The following is a 10,131-nucleotide window of genomic DNA, read 5'->3' as shown; positions in this document are numbered from 1 at the left end:
AAGTACAGATTAAGAACACCTGGACTATGGAGTCCTGAACTAAAATAAACTAGGTTAATTTAAAACCACCTGTGCAGATCTGTTATAGCCGGATGGAGTTTGCCTATAAAACATGGAATGAACCATGAAGCTTAAAAGTAGTTAAGCTACAGTAGTTATTTTATATATCCAGGGGTTGTGGAAGAATGTAAAAATAAACCTAAAAAAAACTGCTGCTGAAGCCCGAAGAGAGAGATTTAGGACTGGCGGAGTACCTGCAATAAAGAAGCTGACCAGTTGGATGAGTTACTGACAGGAATAATGGAGAGCCAGCAACCTTTGGAGAAGGTGATGACCATCTAGTTCAGATGATGGATCACACACACCTACATTAATATGAATACATTTCACTTTCCCATTTCTTTCTCGCTCAAACTTTAATTTGCTACATGTGTGTCATCAAACATCTTCTCATTAATCTGTATTTATTTTACCATATATATATATAAACTTGTCTTGTTTTAAGGAGAAAGTCATATGGACAGAACTAAAGAGTTGCAAGGCAGTTTACCCTCCACATCCTCAGAAGCAATGGCAGCAATGTCTGCCAGAACTGGTCACCCTAAGAAAAGACTCACTGTCCATGAAAGGCTGGCTATTGAATTCCATGAACGTTTAAGTATCTTAAGGAGGAGCATGAAATGAAGATGAAGATACTGCAAGTAGAACTGGAGATGAAGATGAAGAAGAGCAGTCTCAAATGTCACATCAGTACATACAGTAAATCTGTTAAATAAATATTCTTTTATCAAGTCAAGTTGGAATTTATGGCTGTTTCTGTAACATAGCAGACAAAATATCCATTTTACTTTTAAAATATATTTTATTTGCTGATTACATGTGAGAATGTATCAGATCTGAGAGGGTTGAAAAGGTAAACAATGTAAATATATCTATTTAAAGTGGCACAACGCAAAAGCATCTCTGTATGCATGTCTTTCTCCATGGTCTGATAGAAATGGTGGCACATCTGGATTGGCATCCTCTTCTATTGGGGGATCTGGGCATCCCTGCTGTTTCAGTTGTGAAGAACAGCTTTTGCAATGATGATAGTGCAGCATCTTCTTGGTTTGAACCGAAGAATTTTCCGGAGGCACTGAAAGTGACTCTTCCAAACACCAAACATGCGCTCTACTAGACCCCTAGTGCGCTTATGAGCCTGGTTGTAGCGCCATTGTTCAGCTGTTGTTGGGTGCAAGTATGGTGTGTGACCTAAAGATTCTTCTGACCATACCCACTGTAACAAAGCAATATTCTATGATGATCTCCTCTTTCAAACTGAGTGTACAGAGATGAGTTGAGGAAAATCCGGGAATCATGAGTTGCACCTTTCCAACGTGCAACAATTGGGGAGTGCACACACCTTGGACATTTATGGAAAACTAATTCTTTCGGTTCCTGTATTCCTCAGCATCTGGAGTTGAGGGACATTTTATGGGAATATGGGTTTCATATGCAACCTGACTCCTGGGAAGTTCCCATATTCATAGAATTGTACCTTGTGGTTAGCCTGGGTTGAAGCTTCAGGGAAGTTTATGTAATGTGTTCTTAATTCACAAATGGCCTTGCATACTCTGTGAATGACTTTACATATTGTTGATTCACTGACACCACATAAATCCCCAGTTTCTCGGTGAAAGGTGTGCCAAAAACCTTAGTTATGAGCACCTGCAGACAAACTAGAACAGGCTGTCCTCTTTGAGTCAGAGAGGTTCTAAAAGTGAAATAATCTCCATCGAATATACCTTATGCATATGAAAACGATCTTGAAAACGTATTTCATCAAAATACAATGAGAAACTTCTGTCTGCAAGAACGAGTTCAAGTAATCCATTCTTTGACAAACAACCTTAATCTGAAGTTAAACCTGCCTCCTGGTAGGTTTAATTTACGCCTCAATTTAGTCCTGGAGTAGCTCTATTAAATAGCTTATTAAATGTACTAAACTAAGACTAAGACTATTTAAAACCATGACAGAGAAAGCAGATGTCAGTTAATCTGGTTTAAAGGGCCATTTTAGTCCAGGACTAGGCTTAACCTCTGTCCAGGAAACCGCCCATTTATGTATTTACCTGAGTTTGCTTTATTATTAAAGACATCTCGTATTGGAACCTGTGGACTCTCCTCTTCATCTTCATCTTCATCTTTGTGACATCCACAATCTATTCCTCCATCTCTGCTGTCCAACAGACCCATACAGCAACTTGTTTCGGGGCCAGAGTTTCTAAAGCTCTCTTATTCACTTCCATCTCCTGGTATACACTCATTAGCTATTGTAAAAGTAGACGTAATAATAATCATAATCATCCCGATTTACAATCCTAATTATTAAACATGTATGATAATATCGGGGCGGCCCTTATGTGTCTGTGAGCAGAATGGGAGTTTTAAGATTGGATAGCTGCCTCATATTACCAGATTAAGTGTCAAACATCAGAAACCACAAAGGTCTTTGACAAGATCTTTCCTCAGATTGTCAAGAGGGGAAAAGAATTTGCGATAAATCGCCATAAAACTTCTGTAGTCTGAGCCCGGCTTTAGATTGCAGTTGCACACTTCAGTTCATCACTGTTTGATTCTTGTAAACTCTGGTTGGAAAGAATATGTTTTCGTGCAGGAACTGTTATGGCTGTCCATAATGTGAAAACAACTCTCTCAGGATTTGGAGGGTCTTTTCAGAGGTAATCAAGGGCATTATTGGATTCACTGGCCATTCGGAATGTGCATGCACAGAAGCAAGCAACATCTTCATCTCAAAAGGTCCCACAAAATCTAGATTCACTCTTTGCACTTGGGTGCATCATTCTCTTTCCAGCTATAGAAGATCAGAGGAATAAAATGCTGACCCCTTCTCTGAGAGATTGGAGTTCAATACCCACAAGGAGTGGCACATAAAAAAATAAAAAAAGACTGAACGAGACAGCATTAACCCAGCTGATGAGTCTCCAGGCCCCAAAAATGTGAAGTGCATATCAAGCAGCTGCCATCTCCTCTCCACAAAGAGATCCTGACAGAGATACTCCAGCCTCTAGGTGCCCAGTCGTATCAACCCAGGCCTGCCATTCTACTCAATCAGATACTCAGTATCTGAGTGGGTATCAGAGTTGCTTTCGTTCTGACCCAAGATTGCCTGCACTGGAGAAATTCAATGGAAATTCTGGGAGGTGTTAAGGTTTCCTGCTTTTAAACTTAAACCTTAAAGCTTCACTGCAGAGTCGTCTACATCATCTCTTTGCTCACAGGAAGGGCGCTGGACTGGGCAACAGCCCTGTGGAAGCATCAATCCTCAGTTACCAGCAGTGACCTGCTTATCATGAAGATCAGGCCATGTCGACTGAGGATGAGCTGGCCACCACAGAGCCAGTTACCGATCTTGAGGCCATGATATTGATGACGGTCCAAATTGATTGAAGGTGGGGACATGGCTACAACCCTGCCTCCCTCAAGCACCAGTTCCTTGGGAGTTTTTAGACCTCAAAATCCTTTTACAGCCCCCCTGGTGGTAAGATGAACCTATGCAGCTGGGGAGAACCAGGCTCTGCTTATTGTGTAGAAACAGGCCACTTCTGAGCCAACAATTCTGTCCTTGAGATTTATAGACTGCGCACTCACTGAGCAGTTTGTAATTCAGAGCCCCTTGACTGTCTTTACTGGATAGAAGACCCTTGTGACCTGAACAGATGGGTCACTGCAGAATATCACAGAACAGAGAAGAGATCTCCTGAGTTACACTTAATCCATGACTACCCTTGGCTTGTACTTCACAAACCTCAGATTGACTGGTCTTTAGGATTATTGATTGGATGGGGTTCTAATTTTTGGAATTCTTGTTTGTCTTCCCATACTTCTCTAGCTATTACCTGACACTCCCAAGTCACTTCTTGATGTCAGGAAGCTGCAAACCCCCTATTTCGAGTTACCATTCTCACTCAAGGTAGACGGAACCACAATCAGGACTGAGCTGACCCAATTCTTTCCCTGGAAAGACGTTCCTAGCTTGGGTTTTCAGCAAGATTAAAGCAACAATTATTCTTCCCCATAGGCCCTATGACTGTGCCTTTGACTTACTGTCAGGTACCTGTCCACCACAAGGTGGGATATTTTTTCTCTCTTCTCACTTGTGGGCCTATGGGGAAGAATAATTGTTGCTGGATACAATGCCCTTTAGTAATGAATTACAACATTGGGAACAATGCCCTTTAGTAATGAATTACAACATTGGGAACTGTGAACTACTGACAGTGAAACTGGCACTTGAGGAGTAGAGACATTGACTGGAAGGGCCAAAGGCCGAGGAAAGGCCAAACATCCGTTTACCACAATTTTATGGACAAATCGATCTACCAGAGTCAGAGAACAACTGCGAGACCATTCTGCTGAGATTCAGGATCATGGGGTCCATTGTCCACCTGTCCATTGGGGAAGTGAAGTGACAGTTAAGCAGCGACAACCCAATGTAGGTAATAGCCTTTTTAGGACATCTGTTTGCTCTTCTGTAATTCGGTGCACTCTGTGTTGCAGTAGGGCCATGTATCCCTCCCTGGGTCACCCTGGAACCACAAAGACTTATCATCCAGAGACGGGTCTGGTGGTTGAATATGTTGAAGGATGTCCAGACCGCGAAAAAAAAGAAAAAAAAAGAAATGCGCGATCGTGGTTTTACCGTTCAGCTGCACATCACGTCAATAATATCATGTCACCATGTGGGTCAATTAACCTGTTCGGGATTTGGAGTGTGCACCTAGAGAAGTAGGCTATTCTCACTCAGAAGTAAGGAGGAGTGGAAGTTGGTGTACGTCATGAACATGAATATAGATATATTAGATATATGTTTAGACTAGTGTTGTCAAAAGTACTGACTTCAGTACCAAGTCAGTACTGAAATTTTAGAAATGTGACGAGACCAGCATTTTGAGTGCTGTTGAACGGACTCTTAAACATCTCTGGTTGGCCATTGCGTTCACGCGCTCAATATGTCTCTGATTGGCTACACTGATCAGCGCTTCAAAAACATGTTGTCTTCAAAGAGCGCTTACACAGATACACATGGGAGCGTTTGAAAGCAGCCGACTGTCAGCGGATCCCTAATATATCCACTGATAGACGGACCCGCTGATAGTCGCCTGCTTTCAAATGCTCCCGTGTGTATCTGGTGCTTTTGGCACCATATATGTTTCTGAACAAGCTTATGAGTAGGCAATATACACATCAAGCTTACGTTACATCTTAAAGTATTAAGCTCATACTAATACTACTCTACTAATACTAATTCTCCTACTTAAAGCATTTAAGCTCAAGCAACGCGATGGGGAAAACGCTAATAAAGCAGACTGTGCCAATTATCGAACAGAACGCGGCTACCAAGGAAGTCAGTCGGTTCAGAAATGGGTGTGATGACACCAAGATCAGTCATTCACTGAAGCTCCCTTTTAACCTTGTCTTGCATAGCAACTGGAATGTGTATTGCTGGTCGGACGACAGGAGGAATAGTGGGGTCGATTTTGATGGAATATGTGACAGGTAGTCTACCCAACTCGTGCTTGAAAAGGTCAGAGTATTTGGTGAAAATTCTGTCCGTAAATGCATCCTGACTTGACACGTTCAGCTGGTGGACTTCCTTGTTGAGTGTTAGAAGTTCCATGTGTAGGCAGTCAGGTAGACCCAATAATAGCTGTGCAGAGCTTTTGATGACATAAAACAGCAGGTTGTAAATCTGGCTGGCTAGACTGCATGGTAGTGTGACTCTTCCAAGTGTGTGTAGTTTGTTGCCGCCATATGCTATAGCTTTGTTGTGTTTGACACATTAAGTTTTTCCCCTTTTCGCAGGTGCTGGAAAGTGTCTCCTGGCTCCGGTGTCCACTTTTAGTTCCACCGGCTTACCATATACGTGTACGGTGCTGTACAGTTCACTCTTTTGTGTTAGGTTGGTCAAGGAATCAACAGACTCTGCAGTAACTCCGTCAATGAAGAACATTCACATTCATTACCATTTGCCTGGTGTGGTTCAACATTGTGGACGGTTTTGGTATAGCGTCGCTTTGCTTGGTTTGTTTGAGTGGACCTGCAGCATTTCTTAAAATGGTTCCACTTCTTGCAGCCATTGCATTGTTGACCAAATGCAGGACACTTATCTCTTTTTGTTGGGTGGTCACTTGTTACAGCTCTTTATGGTAGATGGCGCTTTGCCGTCTGATTTGTGTTTCGATTTGCAATTTCTGTACTTTCCTGCAAACGCTTGGTGTACAGCACTGACTGTAGCAGTTGTTGTTTGGAGTGTTGCTAGGTCTTTAGTTTGCTGTTCAGTTTGCACATAGATCTGGCATGCTGATATGGCTTTCTGGATAAAGCAGCAGTGATTTTCTCAGAATGTCTGTATTCCACAAACGAGTTGATCATGAACAAGCTCGTCTTGTAATGCACCAAATTTGCAGCTTTTTGATTTTAGTTTTAAATCGCTTATATAAGATTCAAAAGTCTCACCGGGCTTCTGCGATCTCATGTTGAACTTGTGACGTTCCATAGTGATGTTGATATGAGGAGCACAAATCTTTTTAAGCAGTCGGTGTCTTCCCTGGAATCAGTCAGTGTAATAATAACACTGTCATTTTCACTGGGAGCTCTTACCTCTTGTGCATAAACAAAGGACCATTTGCATTCGATGGCTTTGGGACCCGCAAGGTTGAGGAGAATGAAAGCTTGTGTTCGACAATGGGCTGCAGCAATAAAGATATCAAACTCTTGTTCAAATATATACGCCAGTATATGTGATATACATCACCAGGCAGCTACATACACTCACCTAAAGGATTATTAGGAACACCATACTAATACTGTGTTTGACCCCTTTTCGCCTTCAGAACTGCCTTAATTCTACGTGGCATTGATTCAACAAGGTGCTGAAAGCATTCTTTAGAAATGTTGGCCCATATTGATAGGATAGCATCTTGCAGTTGATGGAGATTTGTGGGATGCACATCCAGGGCACAAAGCTCCCGTTCCACCACATCCCAAAGATACTCTATTGGGTTGAGATCTGGTGACTGTGGGGGCCATTTTAGTACAGTGAACTCATTGTCATGTTCAAGAAACCAATTTGAAATGATTCAAGCTTTGTGACATGGTGCATTATCCTGCTGGAAGTAGCCATCAGAGGATGGGTACATGGTGGTCATAAAGGGATGGACATGGTCAGAAACAATGCTCAGGTAGGCCGTGGCATTTAAACGATGCCCAATTGGCACTAAGGGGCCTAAAGTGTGCCAAGAAAACATCCCCCACACCATTACACCACCACCACCAGCCTGCACAGTGGTAACAAGGCATGATGGATCCATGTTCTCATTCTGTTTACGCCAAATTCTGACTCTACCATCTGAATGTCTCAACAGAAATCGAGACTCATCCGACCAGGCAACATTTTTCCAGTCTTCAACTGTCCAATTTTGGTGAGCTCGTGCAAATTGTAGCCTCTTTTTCCTATTTGTAGTGGAGATGAGTGGTACCCGGTGGGGTCTTCTGCTGTTGTAGCCCATCCGCCTCAAGGTTGTGCGTGTTGTGGCTTCACAAATGCTTTGCTGCATACCTTGGTTGTAATGAGTGGTTATTTTAGTCAAAGTTGCTCTTCTATCAGCTTGAATCAGTCGGCCCATTCTCCTCTGACCTCTAGCATCAACAAGGCATTTTCGCATTTTGGAATTCGAATTTTGGCAGGATTAGTAATGGCATGATATTCAAAAGAAGTGAATTACAAGGAGAAGAAAGTGGATAGAATTTTAAGATGCTTCATCAATAGCTCAAAGCATACAAAGTGTCAACTGAAACTTCAACTTAACAGCTCTTAAACTAGCAACAATTAACAGATCTTACCTTAGTCTTAGAAGTGCAGTTCAAATTCCTTACTAGCAACCGTTAACATGAACTAAGAATGAACAATACTTCTACAGCTTTTATTAATCTTAGTTTATGTTGGTTTCAACATTTACTAATACATAATTAAAGTGCCCCTATTATGTTTTTTTGAATATTATGCCAGAAGTTAGAGTTTGTTGTAGGCTAATTGTTGTTGTTGTTGTTTGAGGTCTTTTAAAATGTATTTTTTGCAATAATGCCACACAGCACTGGGATCAACTGAGTGGACAGACTCTCACTTAGTTACTGGAAAAGCAGATTCAACAAAATGTCTGGAAACCTTCTAAAAAATCCTGATGAAGATGATCGTCTGGAACACTGGGAGTTAACAGAAAATGGAGGCGATGAGTGGCTGTCCGAGGACATGCCGGGGGACTGTGGACACACTTACAATGATGAATCAATTAACTTGCTGGAAGAGGGTTACGTCCCCGAAAATGTAGATATTGCACAGCCAGCTGTCAGTGTGGAGGACTGGTACTGTGGTTGAACAGACTGTGGGTGCATTTATACGCTCACTGTGTATATTGATGAAAGCCAAGAGGTCATCGATGAATTTAAGCCGGATGAAGTGATCCTTGACCCAGACTGCGACGACTGCTCTTGTAGAAAGGGGAGCCACACATTCACAGACCACGGCCCGGGCCTACACTTCATCTCTTTTGAACATGGCGGTCAAGACACCAAGTATTGGCAGGGCTGGTTTGGAGTGAGAGTTAGTGGTAGCTCTGTTACCGTAGACCTCTAAACATAAATAGAAAAAAAAAAAAAGATTGATTGCTTTTATTTTTGCACATGCTGTAATAATGCTGTAATAAGTATAATACCAACAGCTGAAGATTAAACATGTGCTAATGCTAAGCATTAAAAAAGCACCTGACTAGATTAGAATTAATTTTACTTTATTTGTTTAGAGCTTTAAAGTAACGTTCTGAACAACCACTAAATATACTCCTGCAAGCTACATAGAGTTATCTTATATTAATAATGCGCTTCTAAGAGTTTCTTTAAGCAATTAGCATCTTCTAATGTGGAATAAAATCCAAATAGGTCTAGATCATGATCATGCCACATTAAAAATTATAATAATAAACAAATGACAAAAAAAGTACTACCTTTGACAGCGTCTTATGATTCAGCCTCATTTATCGCCAAGATCGTTCAAGATGGCAGTTATTAAGCCTCTCATAAATAAATCACAATTAGATCCAAATGAATTAGCAAATTACTGACCCATCTCAAATCTTTCATTTATGTCTAAAATACTAGAAAAAGTTGTGTCCGCTCAATTGTGCTCTTTTTTGCATAATAATGATATGTATGAAAAATTTGGATTAAAGGGACATTGTGTAGGAATTTCTCCCATCTAGTGGTGAAATTGTATTTTGCATTCAAACGAATACTGCTCTCCAGCGCCTCGCTTTTTCAAATGCGCGTTGCATCCACGGTAGCTGTTACGTACCATAAAGCTATGACAGGATGTCTTTTAATAGCACTTCATCGAGTTATACTGTCTGTCTATATAATAAAGTACACAACCAAGCAATGAAAAAAAGCTTGTAATTAAGACCGTAACATTGACTTACCTGTCGAGAAGAAAGCAGGCAACTTCAGCGTCCCTTTTGAAAGCTTTCTCCTGCATTAGCTCTTTCCACCTGGAAAAAGCTATCCCGACATTATCCCTTGTTTTTTGTAATTTCCGGTCACGTTTCGTTTTTACGGTCTACTTTGGACTTTTTCGACGACGAGGACTCCTTATCCTGTGACTAACCATACAGTGCAGCCTTTTAAACTTGCCGGGGCAGTGACAAGAGCCTTTCACTGCTCTGCTCCTCCGCTTCTGCTGGTTTCAGTCACGTGACGCTGGCTCTGAACGAAAACGCGTTGTGGAAACGCGTTGGCCTAGTACTTTTTGTGCCTCTCTGCTATTACAGTTTTTCAAGATGGCGGAACTACATGGAAGCCTCCGTGGACCTACCCGTCCCATGTATATAAAGATAATAAATTCTTCGTTTACGAGGATAAGTCAGATCATTGGCAGAGGTATTTGTACACCATTGAGGATATAATTATTTAAGAATAAAAATATTGATTTTAGATAATAAAATACCTAAAAAACTACGCATTGTCCCTTTAAGGCCTCATCATAGCACAGAAACTTCAGTATCTCAGAACTAGTTTTAC

At 41.3% G+C, this 10,131-nt stretch overlaps 2 pseudogenes across 2 annotated transcripts; one reads left to right on the top strand and one right to left on the bottom strand.

Moving 5' to 3' along the window:
* Positions 1-932: 932 nt before the first annotated feature.
* Positions 933-2,235, bottom strand: LOC311283315 (putative nuclease HARBI1; annotated as a pseudogene). Its single transcript has 2 exons — positions 2,112-2,235; positions 933-1,846 (listed from the first exon to the last, which is right to left on the bottom strand). The product of its transcript is annotated as a putative nuclease HARBI1 (transcript).
* Positions 2,236-8,155: 5,920 nt separating this feature from the next.
* On the top strand, positions 8,156-8,695 carry LOC311283314 (F-box only protein 2-like; annotated as a pseudogene). The gene has a single exon. The product of its transcript is annotated as an F-box only protein 2-like (transcript).
* Positions 8,696-10,131: the final 1,436 nt, after the last annotated feature.

The sequence above is a fragment of the Rutilus rutilus genome, assembly GCF_951802725.1.
Source record: "Rutilus rutilus genome assembly, chromosome: 23".
NCBI classification, from domain to species: Eukaryota; Metazoa; Chordata; class Actinopteri; order Cypriniformes; family Leuciscidae; genus Rutilus; species Rutilus rutilus.
The sequence above is the reverse complement of the archived record's forward strand: the minus strand, read 5'-3'. Positions and strand labels throughout refer to the sequence as shown.